At 43.8% G+C, this 24,080-nt stretch overlaps 1 protein-coding gene across 11 annotated transcripts in view; it reads left to right on the top strand.

Annotated features, from left to right (window-relative positions):
- Positions 1–24,080, top strand: part of LOC137371914 (methyl-CpG-binding domain protein 5-like) — a 321,882-nt gene that overhangs the window by 19,819 nt on the left and 277,983 nt on the right. For 2 of the 11 annotated variants that reach the window (XM_068034964.1, XM_068034963.1), the window contains exon 1: positions 11,578–11,811. The exons of the other annotated variants lie outside the window; for them this stretch is intronic. The gene's annotated coding sequence lies outside the window, so the exon portion shown is untranslated. Of the gene's footprint in view, positions 1–11,577; positions 11,812–24,080 lie in introns of those variants that run through there. 11 annotated transcript variants of the gene reach the window in all.

Below are 24,080 nucleotides of genomic sequence, written 5' to 3'. Positions count from 1 at the left end.
TTCATGGGATGTAGGCGTCACTAGCCAGGCCAGCATTTATTGCCCATCCCTAATTGCCCTTGAGAAGGTGGTGGTGAGCTGCCTTCTTGAACCGCTGCAGTCCATTTGGGGTAGGTACACCCACAGTGCTGTTAGGAAGGGAGTTCCAGGATTTTGACCCAGCGACAGTGAAGGAACGGCGATATAGTTCCAAGTCAGGATGGTGTGCGACTTGGAGGGGAACTTGCAGGTGGTGGTATTCCCATGTATTTGCTGCCCTTGTCCTTCTAGTTGGTAGAGGGCGCGGGTTTGGAAGGTGCTGTCTAAGGAGCCTTGGTGCATTGCTGCAGTGCATCTTGTAGATGGTACACACAGCTGCCACTGTGCGTCGGTGGTGGAGGGAGTGAATGTTTGTCGATGGGATGCCATCAAGCGGGTTGCTTTGTCCTGGATGGTGTCGAGCTTCTTGAGTGTTGTTGGAGCTGCAACCATCCAGGCAAGTGGCGAGTATTCCATCACACTCCTGACTTGTGGACAGGCTGCAGAGAACAGGGCTCTATGTATTCATATATGTAGCTTCCAGTACATGCAAAAGCGCCACACAGCGAGTCCGACTGACTATCTTAAATTGGTTGTCAGCATAATTCTTAGCACACTGCGGGTTATTTAGCAAATGTTGGCCGGAAGTTTTGCAACGGGCAAGGTACAGGCCGTACCCTACCAGCCCGTGCTTGCAAAACTGAAAACCCAATGTCCAACGTTGGATGTGATTCCGCGATTGGACAACATTTGCTAAATAATCCTCAGTGTGCTAAGAATTATGCTGACAACCAATTTAAGATTGTCAGTCGGGCTCGCAGTGTGGTGTACTTTATTTGATCTCTGATGCTCAAAAGTCTGGAGGGAATTGAAAATGTGCAATGCAGTTAAATTTTTAAATGCAGCTTTTTTTTTAAGGAGTATAAGCAAAATTTGCTTAATTCCAAATTGAACTGCATTTTATTTATAGTTGGTGAGAACATGGATTTTCTTTTGTCATTGCATGTAGATGCTTTTGCTTTTCTGTTTTGCATATTGGCCTAGCATTTGAAATTATGTGCAGTGTAATTTGTCTACAACAGGTGAGGGACGCACTGTTTTATTTACTATAAACTGCTGTTCGTATTGTACTGCAACAGCAAAAATAAAATTAAGGCCATTACATTTTGAAATGTTCCAACTTAATGCTTAACTGCAAGCTTTTATTTTGCTTGTGACTAGACAGTAGTAGCAAATATTAGGATAAGTTGTCAATAAACCAACATATATTGGAATTCAACTATTGTAGGGCTTTTATTCTGTTTCTGGTTGTGATCCGTAAAAGCTTTGGAATAAATGTGCAGCAGCAGTGATTGTCAATTGGATATTAACTGCTGCTTGATTTTGTTTGCTCCAATTCAAACACTCATGTTTTAATACATTTCAGTGGGCAGATTTGCCTAACTGGGCATTAAATCTTCTGGGAAAAGGTTTTACCAGATTCAAAATTAAATGTGTCTAAGATATTTCCAAACCCACAATCTCTACTGCCAAGGACAAGGGCAGCAAACACATGGGAGCACCACAACCTGTCAGTTTCCCTCCAAGTCGCACACCATTTTGACTCGGAAATGTATTGCTGTTTCTTCATTGTTGCTGGATCAAAATCCTGGAAAACTCTACTGAACAGCATTGTGAGAGTACCTTCACCACACGGGCAGCAGCAGTTCAAGAAGGCGGCTCACCGCCACCTTTGCGAAGTTATGTAGGGATGGGCAATAAATACTAGCCTTGCAGTGGTGGCCAGATCCCATGAATGAATATTACTTTAAAAATTGTGTTTAATTGGGAAAGTGAAATGACTTGCTTCAGTTAAGTTTCAAGAGTTCAACTGTATTCCAAGATCAATCTTGCTTAATAGTATGATGAGGGATTTTTTTTGCCAGCAGACACTTATAATTTCAGCTTGTCTGAATATAGGTTCTTTGTAATCTTCCACCTGTGCTAGATCATCTGATGCATGGACAAGCTTGGAAGATTTCAGGTTTTGAGAAAGGTTGATGTTTGTTTGGTTCTGGTTTTAAATAAATTGCGTAAGTGCAGTGGCATGACATTTAGATGTTACCTAGACTCTAAAATGATAAGCAACTAATCCAATTTGGTGGACATTTTTCTACAGGGGATGTCCTTTTTAGCATTGTGGAATTGTAAACTGATACAGTAATTGAAATAGTTGTTAAATTTCTTCACCAAATTTGAAGAATTATGACCAACACACTCTCTTCCTCACCCCCCACCCCCACCCCACTTTAAGACAGTATTTGTCAGGCATCACATGCTGTTCTCTGGAATATATTAGTTTGTGATTTTATTGGAGCTTGAACAACAAATGTAGTGGTAAAATAGAGTTAGGTACTAGGTACTTGAGCTGAAAAGACCAGGCAATACTATTTTAAGCTATCATGACACCAAGATGTGAAGTATAGGTGGTTACAGGTCTGCTACTGGTTTGGTGGACATGGGAGCAATTTGAGGTGATGAATTAAGTATATCATGGAAGAAGTATATTGTCCAACTTTAAAGCCTGCTGGCTTAAATGGGATTTTTTCGATAGTGTATTGATGTCAGTACATTTCATATATTTGGTGACAATGCTGCTAAAATTTGCATCTACCTTTAAGCAAATGCCAGTGCAAATTGTGTTTCCAGTATACTAAGTCATAAGGCTTAGTTAATTTTTTTTTGTTATTTGTGTGTGCTGTGTGTTAGAAAATGAAGGAGAGAGGATTCAAGTTTGGGTGAGTGAAGCAAATGTGTGAAGGCTCCCCTGAATGGCGTAGCTGTTTGGTTATTGGATTGCCAGTTTTCTAGTTTTTCATTTACGTTGTGCAGTAGTAGGGATTTTGACCATTATCCAATGTTTCAGAAAATTGAACTGTGTTCATAATAAAAGGTAGCTGGCTGCCATGTCCAGTTTATTGCTGGCTGCATCTAGGTCTGGTTTGTATCCATTTTAGGATAGCTAAATTAATGAGAACATTTCTTGGCAGTGTGTACAGAAATCCTTAATCTGTCTTCTCAAAATACATCCACAATAGTTTTTTTTTGGGTGGGGGGTGGTGTGGTTGCAAATTAACCCACTTGTTTCATTCAATTAATTATTGATATTCAAATTGAATGGTTGGAAAATCATACAAAAATTATGCCTTTTGTTTTAAGATGGACTTTACTGAACACTATTAATATAGTCATGTAGAAACAGTTTAGTCTTGCTGTACCTATCCTTTTCTATAGGAAAGCACTTGGATTTATATAGCACCTTTCATGATCTGAGGACATCCCAAAGTGCTTTACAGGCAACGAGCGACGAGAGTAAGAGGCAAGAATATCATGAGCGTGTGTTTATCATGCAAATAAAATAACAAGGGAGAACATAAACCTATGCTGTTGTACTGTGAATGCAGCATAAATTTAAGTTGAAGGCTGATTTAAGTCAAGAGCCTACCTGGTCATCTTGCTGAATTGTAAACTCCATATTCATGAAGTGATGCTGGAAGTTTCAGAGGTATCTACAGTGCTCAGAGTGCATGGCCTACTTTTCCCCTCTAATATCAGATTGTTTACATGGGTTTGACTGGCAATACGACCATACGAGTTAGGAGCAGAAGTAGGCCATTCGGCCCGTTGCGTCTGCTCCGCCATTCAATAAGATCATGGCTGATCTTTTTCTGTCTCGAATTCCACGCTCCCATCTACCCCCAATCTTTGATTCCCTTGCCCAACAAGAATCTATCTGCTTCCGCCTTAAAAATATTCAATGTTAGCCAAGAGGAAGTATAGGGTGTCAATTTGCCAGTTGATAGTGTGCTATGTTTCCATGAAGGTTACAGTAAACTTTAATGGGAATATGAAATGTTCATATTCTGCTCACTTAAACTCAAGACTTGCAGCAAAAGCAATTAGATCCTTAGTCCTTCAAAACTTGAAATAAAAACAAGAAATGCTGGAAACACTCAGCAGGTCTGGCAGCATCTGTGGAGAGAGAAGCAGAGTTAACGTTTCAGGTCCGTGATCTACCTTCAGAATTGGCAAATATTAGAAATGTAAAAGGTTTAAAGCAAGTAAAGTGGGGGGTGGGGCAAGAGATAACAAAGGAGAAGGTGCAGATAGGACAAGGTCACAGAATAGCTGACCAGAAGGTCTTGGAGCAAAGATATGTTAATGGTGTGTTGAAAGACGAAGCATTAGTACATAAAGGGTGTTAACGGACTGAAAATTGAACATCCGCAAGTACAAACATGAAAAAAACAGTGGGTAAGCAAACTGAACAAACTAAGGTGAAATAAAATAAACACAAAAAAACATTTTAAAAAGGAAAAAGAAAAAAAAAACTAAAAATAAAAGTAAAATGGGGGGCCCGTCATGCTCTGAAATTATTGAACTCAATGTTCAGTCCGGCAGACTGTAGTGTGCCTAATTGATAAATGAGATGCTGTTCCTCGAGCTTGCGTTGATGTTCACTGGAACACTGCAGCAATCCCAGGACAGCAATGTGAGCATGAGAGCAGGGGGGAGTGTTGAGATGGCAAGCAACCAGAAGCTTGGGGTCCTGCTTGCGGACTGAGCGGAGGTGTTCCACAAAGCGGTCACCCAGTCAGCGTTTGGTCTCCCCAATGTAGAGGAGACCACACTGTGAGCAGCGAATACAGTATACTACATTGAAAGAAGTACAAGTAAATCGCTGCTTCACCTGAAAGGAGTGTTTGGGGCTTGGGATAATGAGGAGAGAGGAGGTAAATGGGCAGCTATTACACCTCCTGCGATTGCAGGCGAAGGTGCTGTGGGAAGAGGATGAGGTGGTGGGGGTAACGGAGGAATTGACCAGGGTGTCACGGAGGGAACGATCCCTTCGGAATGCTGACGGGAAGGGAGGGTAAGATGCGTTAGGTAGTGGCATCACGCTGGCGGAAATGGCGGAGGATGATCCTTTGGATATGGAGGCTGATGAGGTGGAAAGTGAGGACAAGGGGAACCCTATCACGGTTCTGGGAGGGAGGGGAAGGGCTGAGGGTAGAGGTGCGGGAAATGGGCCGGACACGGTTGAGGGCCCTGTCAACCGCAGTGGGGGGAGGAATCCTGGGTTGAGGATAAAGGAAGACATATCAGAAGCGCTGTCATGGAAGGTAGCATCATCAGAGCAGATGCGTCAGAGACGGAGAAACTGGGAGAATGGAATGGAGTCCTTCCAGGAGGCAGAGTGTGAACAAGTGTAGTTGAGGTAGCTGTGGGAGTCGGTGGGTTTATAACGGATATTAGTAGACAGCCTATCCCCTGAGATGGAGATAGAGAAGTTGAGGAATGGAAGGGAAGTGTCGGAGATGGACCATGTAAAGGTGAGAGAAGGGTGGAAATTAGAAGCAAAGTTGATAAAGTTTTCCAGTTCGGGGTGGGAGCAGGAAACGGCACCGTTACAGTCATCAATGTACTGGAAAAAGAGTTGGAGGAGGGGGCCTAAGTGGGACTGGAACAAGGAATGTTCGACATATCCCACAAAATGACAGGCATAACTAGGACCCATGCGGGTACCCAGAGCGACACCTTTTACTTGAAGGAAGTGAGTGGAGTTGAAGGAGAAGTTGTTCAATGTGAGAACAAGTTCAGCCAGGTGGAGGAGGGTGGTGGTGGATGGGCACCGGTTGGGCCTCTGTTCAAGGAAGGAGCGGAGAGCCCTTAAACCGTCCTGGTCGGGAATGGAGGTTTGGAGAGATTGGACGTCCATAGTGAAGAGGAGGCGGTTGGGGCCAGGAAACTGGAAATTGTCAAAATGACGTAGGGCGTCAGAAGAGTCACGGATGTTGGTGGGAAGAGACTGGACCAGCGGAGAAAAGATAGTCAAGATAGGAAGAAATAAGTTCAATGGGGCAGGAGCAGGCTGACACAATGGGTCTGCTGGGACAGTCCTGTTTGTGGATTTTGGGAAGGAGGTAGAAGCGGGCTGTCCGGGGTTTTGGGGCTATGAGTTTGGAAGCTTTAGAGGGAACTTGGGTTCGGCTTGGACGTTACAATTCCTGGCTGGCCTCCTACTGTGCATCCTCCATAGACTGGAGCTCATCCAAAACTCTGCTACACATATCTTAGCGTCATAGCGAGATACAGCACTGAATAGGCCCTTCGGCCCACTGGGTCTGTGCCGACTATCAACCACCCATTTATACTAATCCTACATTAATCCCATATTCCCTATCGCAGCCCCACCTTCCCTCAATTCTCCTACCACCTACCTAAACTAGGGGCAATTTACAATGGCCAATTTACCTATCAACCTACAAGTCTTTGGCTGTGGGAGGAAACCAGAGCACCCGGCGAAAACCCACACAGTCACAGGGAGAACTTGCAAACTCCACACAGGCGATACCCAGAACCGAACCCGGTTCGCTGGAGCTGTGAGGTTGCAGTGCTAACCACTGCGCCACCCTCTTAATTCACACCAAATACTGTTCATCCATCACCCATGTGCTCCCTGGCATGCAATGGCTCCCCACGTTGATTTTAAAGTTCTTATCCTTATTTTCAAATTCCCTTGTGGCCTCTCCCATCCCTATCTCTAACCTCTTCCAGCTCCACAACGTTCTGAGATCTCTGTGCTCTTCCAATTCTAGCATCCCTAATTTACATCACTCTACCATCGGTAGCTGTACATTCAGCTGCTCAGGTGCCAAGTTCTAGAATTCCCTCCCTAAATTTCTCTGGCTCTGTACCTCTCCTATTTTAAAATGCTCCTTAAAACCTACCTCTTTGGCTAAGCTTTTGGTCACCTGATTTAATCTATGCATATATGTCTTGGTATCAAATTTTGCTCTATCATGCCTCTGTGAAGCACCTTGGGATATTTTACTAAGTTAAAGACACTATATAAATGCAAGTTGTTAGAGCATTCGTTTTGAAATCGAGGTTGGAGTACTTTTTTTAAAGCTCTTTGACTTGTGTGGTAAAGGGAGCAATTTGAGGCGAGAAGTTAAGAGCATTACATAACTAGCATTCAGTATAGTATGAACATTGTAGGTTCAAATGCCAAGACACGATTTAAGTGCATTATCTAGGCTCAAGATAAAATGCAGTACTGAAGCTGGATGCTAGAGAAGCCATGGTACCAAATAAGAACAAGGAACTTTTTATTGCTGTCCTCAACGACATTCTTCCTTTAGCCAATACCACCAAAATTAAAATGATAAAGTAATCATTCATCTGCTTGTGGGACATTGTTGATGCAGAAGAGCTGCCATGTTTGACTACATAACACTGTACTCCAAAAAAAAGTAATACATTGTGTGAAGTATTTTCTGATGATTTGGTACTGTGATAAAGATGCTATATAATTGCAAGTCTGTTTTTCTTCTTTTGCTGTACAATATTGGTACCAATATGTCTACTATGAATTTGGGACTTGACTTAAGCTGAAATTAAATTTGTAGTAAAAGCAGTACTACGAGGCTTTTGTATTTATTTTTGCAAGAAAAGAAAAAAGAATGGAAAATGTTTACTGTGAATTTTTATTCATTCATGTGTTATGACCAAGTGAGGAAGGGGTCTCGGGCTCCCCTTTCACCCTTCTCTGTTTTGACCGCAACAGGGTTTATCTTTTAAACAGTGATTTAATTTACCACCTTAGTGAGCATTTGCTTTTGCTCCTCTAATTATTATTGTAAATGAACCAATCAGACAGGTTTTCTTGAGTTTAAACAAGAAAGATGTATGTTTATTAACCTTATCACTCTAAACCGGTTAAAATTACTAATACGTGACACATTCACGCTCTCATTCATATGCCAGGGAATAAACAGAGTTAGGAGGTTGGAGTAGAATCCTTAATAAAAATGGAATTTAAATACTGAAGAGTAGTCCCAGTGTCCTTAGTTGAAATTGAGGTTCTTGCTGGGCCACGTGCACAATTCAGGCTTGCTTCTCTGGTTCTGGAAGGCTGAAGAGAGTCTTTATCCATCCTGCTTGTTGAAGACTGTGAGGATCTGTAGATTTGAGGTTTAACTGTAGCTGAGGCTTTCCTGGGACTTTGCTGGAGAGAGGAGAGATGTTCCTTCTTGGAGTTTAGTTACTGTATGCTTTCAGAGGCTCAATTCACAAACTCTGAGTCAAACAGGCAGTTATGTCATGTGACCACCTCTTGGTTTGAAACAAAAGTTTCTGGAAGGTTTTTTTGAAATTCAAAGTTCTCCTCTCAAGCTGTGCACACATACTTGGTGGTGGGGGGATTGGCTCTTTGAAAATCAATGGGTGTGGATGGCTTTTGACAACCAACATTGACAAAAACCATTCTAGGTGATTGCATTAGTGTGCACCCCTATTGTTCTGCTAGACTGGGTAATCGCCTCTGTCTCCCAGCCGGCCTTTGGCTTCTCATATGCACATTGTGTACGGACATTTTTAGCTCTTCTGTTCTGCTTTTTCAAAATTATTTGTAATGATGTCCAGTTTAAAAAAAAGTCTCCGGCAGTGTTCCATACGACAAAATTAATATTTTCCATTTTCCGTCACACGTGGAATGTGGTTGTCACTGGCAAGGCCAGCATTTTTTGCAGATCCCTAATTGCTCTTGAGAAGATGGTGGTGAGCCACCTTCTTGAACTGCTGCAGTCCATGTGGTGTAGGTACTCCAACAGTGCTGTCAAGGGACGTTCAGGATTTTGACCCAGAGATTGATGAAGGAATGCCGATTGTATTTCCAAGTCAAGAGGATATGCAACTTGGAGGCCAGCTTGGGGGTGTTACCATGTGCCTGCTGCCCTTGTCCTTGTCCTTATTGGTGATAGCTTCCAAACAAGTGGTTTCTGTTGAAGGAGCCTTGGCAAGTTGTTGCACTGCACGTTGTACACACTGCAGCTGTTGTGTGACGGTGATGAAGGGCATGAATGTTTAAGGACAAGAAATGCTGGAACCACTCAGCAGGTCTGGCAGCATCTGTGAAAAGAGAAGCAGAGTTAACGTTTCGGGTCACTGACCCGAAACGTTAACTCTGCTTCTCTTTTCACAGATGCTGCCAGACCTGCTGAGTGGTTCCAGCATTTCTTGTTTTTATTTCAGATTTCCAGCATCCGCGGTATTTTGCTTTTATATGAATGTTTAAGGTACTGGAGGTTGGGATCAAGTGGGCTGCTTTGCCCAGGATGGTGTTGAGCTTCTTAAGTCGTGTTGGAGCTAAAAAATAAGGGTGTTACTGCAGCGTGAGCTGCTTCTCCCATGTTACAGGTCAAACAAAAGGAGTATTTGAAAGAGTCAATCTTGAGAAAGAGATCATGCAAACTCTAATTTTTACGCCTCTCTATATCTTTTTTCTGCAAAAGTGCGTGCAGTAGGTTCTTCTGTTGGGGGTGACTGGAATAATGAGATCATTCATTCACACAGTCTCTTGCAGGTGTTAAAACAACAACTAGTATTTGTATCGTGCATTTAATGCAGTAAAACATCCTAAGGTGCTGTAGAGGAGCGTTATCAAACAAAATTTGATGCAGAGCCACATGAGATAGGAGGGCAGATGACTAAAAGCTTAGTCAAAGAGGTAGGTTTTAAGGAGTGTCTTAAAGGAGGAAAGTTGGGAAGAGAGGCAGAGAAGTTTAGGGATGGAATTCCGAGCTTATGGCCTTGACAATTGCAAACATGTCTGCCGGTGGTGGATTGATACAAATTGGGGATGCTCAAGAGGACAGAAGAGGAGGGCTAGAGGGCTGCAGGAGATTAGAGGGAAGAGGCAAGGTCGTGGAGGGATTTGAAAACCAGGATGAGGATTTTAAAATTGCTTAACAGGTTACCAGTGTAGGTTAACGAACCCAGGGCTGATGGGTGAAGGGGACTTGGTGTGAGTTAGGACAAGGGCAGCAGAGTTTTGGATGACCTCAGGTTTACAGAGGGTAGCATGTGGGAGGCTCCCAGGAGTGAGTTAGAATAGTCAAGTCTGGAAATAACAAAGGCATAGATGAGGGTTTCAGCAGCAGCTGAGCTGAGGCAGGGATGGAGACAGGCATTGTGGAAATAGGCGGTGTTAGTGATTCCACAGATATGTGGTTGGAAGCTGATCTCTGAGTCAGATATGACACCAGGGTTGAGAATGGTCTATTTGAGCCTCAGACAGTTGCCAGGGAGAGGAATGGAGTCAGTGGCCAGAGAACGGAGTTTGTGATGGGGACCGAAGATGATGGCTTCAGTCTGAATATTTAGTCTTGACAATATGGAGACAGTGAGATGGTGGTGAGGTGTGGGTGGGTGTCGTCAGTGTACATACGGAAACTGACACTGTTTGCTTTCACGGATGATGTAGCTAAGGGTCAGCATGTCGTTGAAATATAGGAGAGGTCAGGGATGAATCCTTGGGGGGACACCAGAGGTAACAATGCAGACACAGAAGGAGAATATGCCAGATATTGATCAACTGCTAGAATCTGCCTACAGCTGTCCCGTAATTCTATTGTCCTGCAGCTTCAGTTCTTTTTTTTAAAATTGCATTTCGAGTTTATTTTTCTTCTTTTAATCTCTCGGCAGCTGAAGATTGTGACTCATACTGTGAAATTGTCCCCTGGTATTTCACCTAACTGGCTGCCCTTTATATGAGCCGGAGGAGTGAATAACAGCAGAATATTCAACCATTTCCCATGGCCGTTATTGCTGATCCTGTCCTTGACCAGCATGTACACATAACTTTTATACTCGTGGTAATCCTGCCTGTTTGACAAATGTGAGCGTATTTTCCCTGTCTAGCCTGAAGAAGTAGACCATTTGAAATCAGCTTAAGTCCCAACATAAGCGTAGCCCAACGACTGAATCTTGGATCCACCATGTCCCACTTTGTAGTGTATATAACCACTGAACTGTGGGAAGATTCTGTTTTAAATATAAATTTCAATTTCAGTGTACGTATGTGAAGCTAGTTTGAATACAGGTGTGAAAGTGGTGGGAAAAATAGTTAGAAGTTAAGATCTCTAGAACCCTTGCCAGAATAGTCTTTTGAGATAAGTGAGAGGGAAAGAAATTATTGATATGTCCGTGAATGTTGTCATCATGCACGTGTGGGATTATGTACATGTTGAAATTGTTTTACGAAAGTATGCTTGCCACCTGTTCCAGCAAATTCTACTTTAATACTGTTAAATGTTAATCTCAAGCAGCGGCCCCAATCCAAAGTGCAACTGTGGAGTATCAGGTATTTTAAGCAACACCAAAAACATCTATCAGGAGGGGTGACCAAAAGCTTGGTTGAAAAAGTTGGTTTGAACAAGAGCCTTGAAGGAGCACAGAGAGGAGGGGAAGTGCAGGGGCTGAGGGAGTGAACTTAAGAGGGTGGGACCTAGGTGACTGAATACCTATGGGTTACGGGCAGCAGAGCTTTGGATGAGCTCAGGTTTGCAAAGGCTGAAGGCCCTCCAGGAAAGCATTGAAATAGTTAAGTCTGGAAGTGACAAAGGCAGGCAAGAGATGCCATTGCGAAAGATGTTCTGGCTACAACTGGATAAATAAGTGTGGAGCCAAGGGAACGTAGTCCCACCAAGCTGTAGCACTGTTTTCCATGCCAAAGGCTGCAGAGAGGTCAAGGAGGGATGTACCATTACAGTTAAAGAAGTTGTTCTCTGTCTCTTGGATTCAAATAGACTTTGGGGGAAAAGAAGGACATTGATTTGGGTTGCGGCAACAGGCTGAAGGACGTTGGAGATGTAAAGGAGATTGGAAATGTGATACAAAAACAAGAAATGCTGCAAATACTCAGCAGGTCTGGCAGCATCTGTGAAGAGAGAAGCAGAGTTAACATTTCAGGTCAGTGACCCTTCAAATGTGATTGTAGTTTGCAAGGTCAGAGGGATCGATGGTTGGTTTACTTCTGAAAACCCACCAGTCTTGGGTGTGATCTATGTGTAGTCAGTCTTGTTTCAGGATTAAAATTTCTATCTTTTCACTTTGTAAATCTCAAAAGAATGCTCCAGTTAACATACTGTACTTTGGAAACTGTTCCAATCTAACTCAGACCTGATGAAAAGCTGATTTTTATCATCCCATTTGGGCAGTTTAGCGAGTGTAGTGCCTTAGCATACAACCTATGTGCAAAATTACATAATTGGTAATAATTGTACTCAAGGCAACAGGATAGTTTGTGTGAAAAGATAAAATGCTATACTAATGCAGTAGTGACTGCACTTTTGATGTTTCTGTGGACTCTGGGGTACAGGGAAGGGAAGTTTACTCAGAATATGCAACCTGGTTTCCAAAAGGTTTTTTTTTTATTTGTTCAGAAGATGTGAGTGTTGTTGGCAAGACCAGCATTTGTTGCCCCATCCCTAATTGCTCTCTGTGGTGGTGAGCCGTCACGTTGAACCACTGCAGTCGATGTGGTGTAGATACACCCACTGTGCTGTTCGAAAGGGAGTTCCAGGTTTTTCACCCAGCAGCAGGGAAGGAAGAGTGATATAATTCCAAGGCAGGATGGTGTGTGGCTTGGAGAAGAACTTGCAGATGGTGGTATTCCTGTGCGTCAACTGCCCTTGCCCTTCCAGGTGGTAGAAGTCACGGGTTTGGAAGGAGTTGTCGAAGGAGGCTTGACAAGTTGCTGCAGTGCATCATGTAGATGATGCATGCTGCTGTCACTCTGCTGGTGGTGAAAGGAGTGAATGTTTAACATGGTGGATGTGGTCCGATCAAGCAGGCTGCTTTGTCTTGGATGTTCTTGAGTTATTTTGAGTTTGTTGGAGCTGCATTCATCCAGGCAAATGCAGAGTATTCCATCACACCTGTGCCTTGCAGGTGGTGGGCAGACTTTGGGAAGTCAGGAAGTGAGTTACTCACCACAGATTTTCTGGTCTTTGTCCTGCTTTTGTAGCCATAGTATTTATATGGCTGGTCCAGTTCAGTTTCTGGTCAATGGTAACCCCCAGGATGTTGATGGTGGGGGATTCAGTGATGGTAATGCAGTTGAATGTCATAGGGAGATGGTTAGAAACTCTCTTGGAGATGGGCGTTGTCTGGCACTTGTGTGGCTCAACTGTTGCTTGCCACTTCTCAGCCCAAGCCTGCATGTTGTCCACATCTTGTTGCATGCAGGCATGGACTACATCAGTATCTGAGGAGTCGTGAATGGTACTGAATACTGTGCAATCATCAGCGAACATCCCCAGTTCTGACCTTATGATGGCAGGAAGTTGATTGATTAAGCAAATGAAGATTGTTGGGCCTAGGATACTACTCTGAGGAACTCCTCCAGTGATGTCCTGGAGCTGAGATAATTGGCCTCCAACATCCATGACCATCTTCCTTTGTGCTAGGTATGAGTCCAACCATTGGAGAGTTTTCCCCGTGATTCCCACTGACCAGTTTTGCTAGGACTCCTTGATGCCACACCCGGTCAAGAGCTGCCTTCATGTCAAGGGCAGTTACTCTCACCTCACTTCTTGAGTTCAGCTGTTTTGTCCACATTTGAAGCAAGGCTGTAATGGGGTCTGGAGCCGAGAGGCATTGGCGGAACCCAAACTGAGCATTGGTGAGCAGATTATTGGTGAGTAAGTGCTGCTTGACACTTAAAGCAATTGGGTGCTTTCCATCACTTTGCTGAAGATTGAGAGTAGACTGATGGAGCTGTAATTGGCTGCATTGGATTTGTCCTTTTTGTGGCCATGACTTACTTGAGCAATTTTACATATTGTCGAGTCGATGCCAGTGTTGTAACTGTACTGGAACAGCTTGGTTAATGGAATAGCTAGTTCTGGAACATAAGTCTTCGTAACTACAGCCAGGATGTTGTTAAGGCTTTGCTGTATCCAATGCCTTCAGCCGTTTCTTGATATCACCTGGAGTGAATCAAATCGGATCCCTAACATTGAAATTCCTCACCTTGATGACCAAACAATTCTCCCACTCCCAAAATGAAAAATACAAGATGTACTCGTTGAAGGTTTAAATCATTTAGTTGTCATATTCTTGATGCCGATGCACACTAACTTTGCTAGTTCAATTTTTAAAAATTGCTGTATCTTGGTTGCTGGTTGTCCTGGAAATGCTGCTTCTATACATTTGTGTATGATTATAAATACCAGCTTAAGACCTCAGTAAATTTTTACTTAAATCCAGACTTTTTATTTTACTTCTATACATCAGAATAAAATTGTCTTTTTAAAAAAAAAAGATAATCCTCAGTGATTTAGTGTGTCATTGCACTATGATATGGTATTGAACCATACAGAGGTAAGTCCCAGGTTCATTCTCTCCACTGTCTGAGTTGATCTCTGGGTCGTGATGAGATGAGTATAATTGACTGCAGTGGTCAGGCTGAAGGGGACGGGAAGGAATGTAGTCCACTGTTTAGTTTAGTTTAGAGATACAGCACTGAAACGGGCCCTTCGGCCCACCGAGTCTGTGCCGACCATCAAACACCCATTTATACTAATCCTACACAAACTCCATATTCTTACCACATCCCCACCTGTCCCTATATTTCCCTACCACCTACCTATACTAGGGGCAATTTTATAATGGCCAATTTACCTATCAACCTGCAAGTCTTTGGCATGTGGGAGGAAACCGGAGCACCCGGAGGATTTTTCTTGTTGGAAAATACATATTTTGGTTTTTCCAGCTGATGTTTACAACGGCTCAGATGAGGTATTTGAGGGCTGCTGGTGCTTGTGAAACATACCCCAGCTTGAGACACTGCATTTCTTTCTGGCGGAGGTGGGGGTGCAGAGGAAGAAGAGAAATGACATGGTCAAACTTTTTTCTCAAAGTGAATACTAAATTACCACCTTTCCAAAATATCTTCCGTGTAATAGGATATTTCTGTTAGCAGGACACATGCAGTGATTGTGAAAAATTTGAATGCATTATCAAAAAATGCAAGTTGCTAAATCACAGCTCACATCTGACAACAGAAGTGTTTTTGTTGGCCTTGGATACTTGCCTCACAGGCCAACATAGAAATTAGCATAAAACCAGTAACAGTTGAGTAGAATTAAACGCATGTATTATCAAGTTTATATCGTTTTACATTAAATTTTTTGTTTTGTTCGTTCATGGGATGTGGCCATCACTGACAGGGGCAGCATTTATTGCCCATCCCAAATTACCTGCGGGATGGTGGTGGTGAGCCTCCTTGAACTGCTGTAGTCCTTGTGGTATAGGTATGCCCACAGTGTTAGAGAGCAAGTTTCAGAATTTTGACCCAGCAACAGTGAAGGAATGGCAAGATACTTCTAAGTCAGGATGTTGTGTGACTTGGAGGGGAACTTGCAGGTGGTGTTCCCATGTGCCTGCCACCCTTTGGTGGTTGAGGGTTTGGAAGGTGCTGTTGAAGGAGCCAAGGCTGGGAACTCATTGTTCAAGAGTATTTGACATTTAGGAAGGACAGACAAAAAGGAAAAGGAGGTGGGGTAGTGCTGTTAATAAAGGATGAGATCAGTACATTAGTGAGAGAGGATCTTAAATTGAAAGATCAAGATGTAGAATCAGTTTGGGTAGAGCTAAGAAACAGCAAGGGGCAGCAAGCATTGGTAGGAGTTATAGGCCACCAAAGAGTAGTGTGCAGTGGTAATGTAGGGCACAGTTATAAATCAGGAAATTAGAGGTACATGTAACAAGAGTAATCATGGGGGACTTCAATCTACATGTAGACTGGGTAAATCTAATGAGCACTATTGCTGTGGAGGGCGAATTCCTGAAATGTATACGCGATGATTTTCTAGAACAGTGTGTTGTGGAACCAACTAGAGAATGGGCTATTTTAGATCTGTTATTGTGCAATGAGAAAAGGCTAATTAATAATCTCGTTGTAAAGAAACCTCTAGGGAAGAGTGACCATAATATGATAGAATTTTACATTAAGTTTGAAAGTGGTGTAGTTCAGTCCAAAACGAGGGTCTTAAATCTAAACAAAGGAAACTACAAAGGTATGAAGGACAAATTGGCTGTGGTAGATTGGGAAACTACATTAAAAGAAATGATAGTAGACAGGCAGTGGCTATATTGGATCAAAGGAAGAGGCTTATAAAGTTGCCAAAAAAGGGTGGTAAGCCTGAGGATTGGGAGCATTTTAGCATTCAGCAAAGGAGGGCCAAGAAACTGATAGAGAAAATAGAATATGAAAGTAAATTAGCGAGAATCATAAAAATGGACTGTAAAAGCTTCTATAGGTATGTAAAAAGGAAAAGATTAGCAAAGACAAATGTGAACCCATTGCAGGCAGAGACAGGGGAATTTATAATGGGGAATAAGGAAATGGCAGAGAAACTAAATAAATACTTTGTGGTGGACGATACAAAAAACCTCCCTTAAATACTAAAGAACCAAGGGACGAGCAAGAATGAGGAACTGAAAGAAACCAGTATTAGTAAAAACGTAGTTCTAGAAAAATTAATGGGACTGAAGGTTGATAAATCCCCTGGACCTGACTATCTACATCCCAGAGTGTTGAAAGAGGCGGCTGTAGAGATAGTGGATGCGTTGGTGGTCATCTTTCAAAATTTTGTCGATACTGGAATGGTTCCTGCAGATTGGAAGGTCACAAATGTAACTCCACTATTTAAGAATGGAGAGAGAGAGAGAGAGAAAATGGGAAACTACAGACCTAGTAGTAAGAAAAATGCTAGAATCTATTATAAAGGATGTTATGACTGGACACTTGGAAAATAATAGGATTGGGCAGAGTCAACATGGATTTAAGAAAGGGAAATCATGTTTGACAAACCTGTTGGAATTTTTTGAGGATGTAACTAGCAGAATAGATAAGGGGGAATCAGTGGATGTGATGCATTGGGATTTTCAGAAGGCTTTCGATAAGGTCCCACACAGTTTAGTAAGCAAAATTAGAATACACAGGATTGGGGGTAATATACTGGCATGGATTACGAATTGATTAACAGACAGAAAACAGAGTAGAAATAAAGGGGTCATTCTTGGGTTGGCAGGCTGTGACGAGTGGTGTAATTCAAGGATCAGTGCTTGGGCTCCAGCTATTCACAATCAATATCAATGATTTGGATGTGGGGACCAAATGTAATGTTTCCAAGTTTGCTGACGACACATTCCCACCCAGTTTTGTAAGTTGTGAGGGGGAATGCAAAGAGGCTTCATGGGGATTTAGACAGGCAAAGTGAGTGGGCAAGAACATGGCAGATGGAATATAATGTGGAAAAATGTGCAGTTATCCACTTTGTTAGGAAAGACAGAAATGCAGAGTATTTCTTAAATGGTGAGAATTTGGGAAGTGTTGATGTCCAAAGGGACCTGGGTGTTCTTGTTCATGAGTCACTGAAAGCTAACATGCAGGTGCAGCAAGCAATTAGGAAGGCAAATGGTATGTTGGCCTTAATTGCTAGAGGATTTGAGTACAGGAGTAAAGAAGTCTTGCTGCAGTTGTCTAGAGTCTTGGTGAGACGGCACCTTTTTTTTGTTCGTTCATGGGATGTGGACATCGCTGGCTTGGCCAGCATTTATTGCCCATCCCTAATTGCCCTTGAGAAGGTGGTGGTGAGCTGCCTTCTTGGACTGCTGCAGTGGTTTGATACAATTGAGTGGCTTGCAAAGCCATTTCAGAGGGCATTTTAAGAGTCAGCCACATTGCTGCAGGTCTGGAGTCACATGTAGGTCAGACTAGGTAAGGATGGCAGAGTTCCTTCCCTGAAGACCATTAGTGAACCAGATGGGTTTTTACAACAATCGACAATGGTTTAATGGTCGCCATTAGACTAGCTTCAGATTTATTAATTGAATTCAGATTTGACCATCTGCCATGATGGGATCTGAACTCTTGGCACAGTATTTGCCTGGGCCTCTGGATTACTAGTCCAGTGACATTACCACTATGCTTGAGAGTCCGAATGTCCTACTCCTCCTATTCCCTGTGTTCCTGTTGTGTGGTGTTATATTTAGTAGAATAGCAGGGACATTCTGGAGAGAGTCTCAGACCCAGGATAAGGTCAACTAAGAACTGTTAATTATTTACATGATAATATATACACTCTCAAGCTTCCTAAGCTAGCATCCTTCGTGCTGCGCGTTCTTCTCTCCAGCGTATTCTCATGTGACTATGACATCATCAATTATAGTGAGAGGAGTTGCGCTCTCGGTCTTCAGCATTAACCCTTTACATCCTTATATTGCACCTATGAGCCTCGGCAAGTTGCTGCAGTACACCTTGTAGATGGTACATACTGCTGCTACTGTGCGCAAGTGGTGGAGGGAGTGAATGTTTAAGGTGGAGGATTAGGTGTAATCAAGCAGGCTGCTTTGTCCTGGATGGTGTTTCCTCTCCCCCTTCTACCCTACTGAAAGCAATGGTTTGCAAATGGGTATGTTTCTACAGAATCTGGAAGCCATCAAGTAAGCACAACATTTAATAAAGTGATTGCCTAAATGCATATGAATAACAGTGACTCCGAGCAGAGCTTGACTTGCTTGCTTAACACATTCACTGTTGAGTGGGAATTTCTCGATAGATAGTGATCAGGAACTACTATTTACTTTTTCCTCTAAAACTCTGGATATTGGGCGTAATTCTGACAGACCCAGTTAAGGTAGCTGACAAACACAGAATGTGAATTGAACCGAAGACCACTTTTCCCCAACCCAAGTCAGTATTGCTTATAATGCATTTGCCCGATTTATTCCATGTGAAATGGCTAATGGACCTCCACGGAGCCATTGCCCACATAACATGTCGTCAGTGACTCAAAAGCAACTGAAGATAACTAATAGGATTTTGGATTCTTTCTTATTTGAAAGCCGTTTATGTAAGGTTTAAGCCAGGTATTGTACTGCTAGGTTCTTTTATTGGTTTGCTTCTGTGTAACGACCTTACTTGCAGTAAATTTGTCAATTACCTTTCGCCTAACTGTAATGATGTGACAGCCTTTTGGAAAGAATGTGGTGGGCATTTGTGGTCCCTTCAAATTCTGTATTAAAGGGAAATTGTTAATCATGTGACATGCTATCCCATTCACAGCACCTCTAAGTATGCAAGTTTCGGTTCATGGGGCACTCTGCTTATGAAAACTACCTTCTTAGTGTGATTATGGGTCAAAAGTGTTGAGAGAAAGCCCAGATTGCAACATATGATAAATAAACACTAAGAATGCATTTTGGAATTGTGCTAAGTCAGATAACAAAACTTTGTGAACATTGCATTTATGAAATAAAATTTGTTTCTTCAGTGTGCTTTTGACAAGTTTTTTGGGTTTTTGTTGATGAATAAGGCATTGCCATTTTTTTTATCAACTCATCATGTTCTCCTCTGAGTTTACTGCCCTCTTATCCTCCCTAAATTTCTCCCTGTGTGTAAACTCCCCATGGCCACCCCCTTGACCTTGCCATCTCACATGGTCTTGCTAATCCCAGCGAATTTGTTATAGATAAAGCCATCTCTAATCACCTTTCTCGTATCATTCTCACCCATTACCTTCCATTACCCAATCCTACCTCATTCTGTTTCCATCGCCGGGGAAAAAAAAACTATTCCCCTATTCACTTACAACTGCACTTCAAAATCTCAACTATCTAGCCTTTGGCCCTCCATTCGCAGCTGCTGATTTGCTCAACCTTGCTCTCACCACCTTTGATGCCCTGGTCCCCAATAAAAAGATCAGCTTCTCTCGCCCTGGCCATTCCCCTGGTACAGCAGTCATCTCCACTCCCTTAAGTCCAAGGGATGCAGACTTGAAAGGATTCAAGCAATTGGTTTAATCATCCACCTCCAGATCCGGTTGGACCACTTAAAACATTATTAGGCCCTGTTCCCGTCTGCTAGAACTGCTCGCTATTCCAGGATCATCCTGGAATGCAAAGATAATCCCCGGACCTTTTCTCTACTGCAAACCGTCTTATTAAACCCTTCCACCCTCACCTCCAACAATAAGTGCGAGGAGTTCATAGACTTCTTTGTCACTAAGACTGAGACCATCCGATCAGCTGCCTCTGCCACGTCCCTCACTTCCATTAGGCCTACCTGGCTGAACCTCCTATAATGCTCCCACCCCACCCTAACCCTGAACTCTCATCTTTCTTTTGTTTCTCTCCAATCTCCCCTCATCCCCTCTCTGAGCTCATCTTATACATGAGACCCACCTCCTGTTCCTTTGATCCTATTCCCACTAAGCCGCTGATCACTCAACTTCCCCTCCTGGTCCCCATATTAACCAATACTGTAAACATTTCTCTCTCCAGGTGTTGTCCCCCTCTCCTTTTAAATCTGCCGTCATCACCCACTCTCCTCAAAAATCCAACCCTTGACCCCCACCACTCTTGCAAACTACTGCCCCATCTCCAACCTCCTTTTCCTCTTCATAGTCTTTGAACATGTTGATGCCTCCCAAATCCATTCCCATCTTTCCTGGAACTCCATGTTTGAATCCCTCCAATCAGGTTTCCGTCCCTGTCACACTACCGAAACACCTCTCATCAAAGTCAAAAATGACATCCAATGTGATTAAAAGGACAAGGAGGGAAAGTTTATCTTCTCAACCTGTCTGCAGCCTTTGATATGGCTGACCATACCATCCTCCTCCAGTGCCCCTCCATTGTTGTGCAACTGGGTGGAACTGCTCTCACCAGGTTCCATTCTTATCTACCAAGTCGTAACCAGAGAATCACTTACACTTGCTTCTCTTCCTGCTTCCACACTGTTACCTCTGATGTCACCAAGGATCTGTCCTTGGCCCCCTCCTGTTTCTCATCTACATGCTGCCCCTTGGCGACAGCATCCGAATGCACAGCGTTAGTTTTCACATGTATGCTGATGACACTCAGCTCTACCTTACCAGCAGTTCTCTCAACCCCTTTTCTGTTGCTAAATTATCTGTTTATCTGACATCCAGTACTGTTTGAGCAGAAGTTTCTTCCAATTAAATATTGGGAAGACCAAAGCCATTGCTTTCAGTCCCCGCTCCAAACTCCGTTCCCTAGCTACTGACACTGTCCCTCTCCCTGGCAACAGTATTTGATTAAGCCAGTCTGTTTACAGCCTTGGTGTCACATTTGATCCCGAGATGAGCTTCCAACTTCATATCTGCACTTTCATTAAGACTGCCTATTTCCACCTCCGTAACATCAGCCGACTTCGCCCCGTCTCAGTCCATCTGCTACTAAAACCCTTGTTAATGCCTTCATTACCTCTAGACTTGTCTATTCCAACACACTCTTGGCTGGTCACCCACATTCTGTGTGAACTTGAGGGCATCCAAAACTCTGCTGCCCATGTCTTAACTTGCACTGAGTTCCCATTAGAGGCCTACTTTAAGTTGGGAAAAAGAACCCAACCGAACCACAGCGGGCCCGAGCCCGACCCGGCCCAAGTCCCTCCGGTTTTGCACAGAGCCCGACTCGACCCCGCCACTACTCGGCCAGACCCGACCATCCCTTCACTTACCTTCCTGACATTGAACCTGGAAGGGCGGCACAGTGGCGCATTGGTTAGCACCACAGCCTCACAGCTCCAGCGACCCGGGTTCAATTCTGGGTACTGCCTGTGTGGAGTTTGCAAGTTCTCCCTGTGTCTGCGTGGGTTTCCTCTGGGTGCTCCGGTTTCCTCCGACATGCCAAAGACTTGCAGGTTGATAGGTAAATTGGCCATTATAAATTGCCCCTAGTATAGGTAGGTGGTAGGGAAATATATGGACAGGTGGGGATGTGGTGGGAATATGGAATTAGTGTAGGATTAGTATAAATGGGTGGTTGATGGTCGGCACAGACTCGGTGGGCTGAAGGGCCTGTTTCAGTGCTGTATCTCTAAATAAAAAAATAAATAAAAGCTGCAGCGCATGCGCGAGACGTCATATTGACGCTACTCGCTCAGTGCGCAGACTCTGTTTCGTCCTGGATTCCTAGCTCAGGTAAGTTTTTTTTAAATTTTACTTACCAGCAGAGCACTTACCGTGTGTACCCGACCCAAACCCAACAAATGCCGTCAGGTTCGGGTCGGGTAGCTGGCCTCTAGTTCCTGTTCCTCTATCATCCCTGTGCTCAGCAATCTACATTGACTTAAATAAAAGCAAAATACTGCAGATGCTGGAAATCTGAAATAAAAACAAGAAATGCTGGAAATACTGAGCAAGTCTGGTAGCATCTGTGGCGAGAAGCAGAGTTAATGTTTCGGATCAGTGATCTTTCAACAAAACTGGCAAAGGTTAGAAATGTAATAGGTTTTAAGCAAATAAAGTGGGGGTGGGGCGAGAGTTGATAGGACAGAGACAGAGAATAACTGATCAGAATGTCATGGAGCAAAGGCAAACGGTATGTTAATGGTGTGAAAGACAAAGTGACAGTGCAGAGAGGGTGTTAATGGACAGAAAAGCACAAACATGAAAAAAAACAGTGGGCAGGCACATGGTTTAAAAAAAATGAATGCTGGAACAAACTAAAATAAAAGAGAAAAGAAAAAATAGCTACTAATAAAAAGGGGGGCTCGTCATGCTCTGAAGTTATTGAACTCCATGTTCAGTCCGGCGGGCTGTAGTGTGCCTATTCGGTAAATGAGATGCTGTTCCTTGAGCTTGCGTTGATGTTCACTGGAACACTGCAGCAAGCCCAGGACAGCCATGTGGGCATGAGAGCAGGGGGGTGTGTTGAAATGACAAGCAACTGGAAGCTCGGAGTCATGCTTTCAGACTGAGCGGAGCTGTTCCGCAATGTGGTCACCCAATCTGCGTTTGGTCTCCCCAGTGTAGCAGAGACCACATTGTGTGCAGCAAATAGAGTACACTAAATTGATGGAGACAGAGACATTGAGGAAGGGAAGGGAAGTGTCGGAGATGGACCGTGTAAATGTGAGAGAAGCATGGAAATTGGAAGCAAAGTTGATAAAGCTTTCCAGTTCGGGGCGGGAACAGGCAACGGCACCAATACAGTCATCAATGTAACGGAAAAAGATTTGGGGGAGGGGGCCTGAGTCGGACTGGAACAAGGAATGTTCGACATCCCACAAAAAGACAGGCATATCTGGGACCCATGCGGGTACCCATAGCAACACCTTTTACTTGAAGGAAGTGAGTGGAGTTGAAGGAGAAGTTATTCAATGTGAGAACAAGTTCAGCCGGGTGGAGGTGGATGGGGACTGGTTGTGCCTCTGTTCAAGGAAGAAGCGGAGAGCCCTCCAACCGTCTTGGTGGGGTATGGAGGTGTAGAGAGATTGGACATCCATTGTGAAGAGGAGGCGGTTGAGACCAGGAAACTGGAAATTGTCAAAATGACGTAGGGCGTCAGAAGAGTCACGGATGTAGGTAGGAAGAGACTGGACCAGCGGAGAAAAGATAGTCAAGATAGGAAGAAATAAGTTCAGTGGGGCAGGAGCAGGCTGAAATGATGGGTCTGCCGGGACAGTCCTGTTTGTGGATTTTGGGAAGGAGGTAGAAGCGGGCTGTCTAGGGCTGTGGGACTATGAGGTTGGAAGCTGTAGAAGGAAGATTACCAGAGGAGATGAGGCCAGTGACAGTCCTGTGGACAGTCATTTGATGTTCAGTGGTGGGGTCATGGTCTAGGGGGAGGTAGGAAGAAGTGTCTGAGAGTTGTTAGGGGTCAGTACACCCGACAACAACAGCACCACCCTTGTCTGCAGGTTTGATGACCATGTTGGGGTTAGACCTGAGAGAACGGAGTGCCTCAAGTCCAGAGGGAGACAGGTTAGAGTGAGTGAGGCGGGCAGAGAAATTGAGACAGCTGATGTCTCGCCGACAGTTTTCAATGAAAAGATGAAGAGTGGGTAACAGACCAGAGGGAGGGGTCCAGGTGGAGGGAGAATGCTGGAGGCAGATGAATGGGTCTGTTGATCGGGGGGGTGGGGGGCAAGAGAACCCCTGGTTAAAGAAGTGAGCCCAGAGGTGAAGGCGATGGAAGAAGAGCTCAATGTCATGCCAAGCGTGAAATTCATTGCGGTGGGGGCGTAAGGGGATAAAACTGAGTCCTTTGCTGAGTGCAGAACGTTCAGTGTCAGAGTGTGGGAGGTCAGAGGGTATAGTGAATACAGTGCAGGGAGTCAGATCAGAAGGGGGTAGGGTCAGAGGGAAGTGAAGGGGAAGAAGGACCTGGAGGGGCATTAGTCCCCATCAGCTGCTGGAGTT

This window comes from Heterodontus francisci, chromosome 7 (assembly GCF_036365525.1).
Source record: "Heterodontus francisci isolate sHetFra1 chromosome 7, sHetFra1.hap1, whole genome shotgun sequence".
Lineage (NCBI taxonomy): Eukaryota > Metazoa > Chordata > Chondrichthyes > Heterodontiformes > Heterodontidae > Heterodontus > Heterodontus francisci.
The sequence above is the reverse complement of the archived record's forward strand: the minus strand, read 5'-3'. Positions and strand labels throughout refer to the sequence as shown.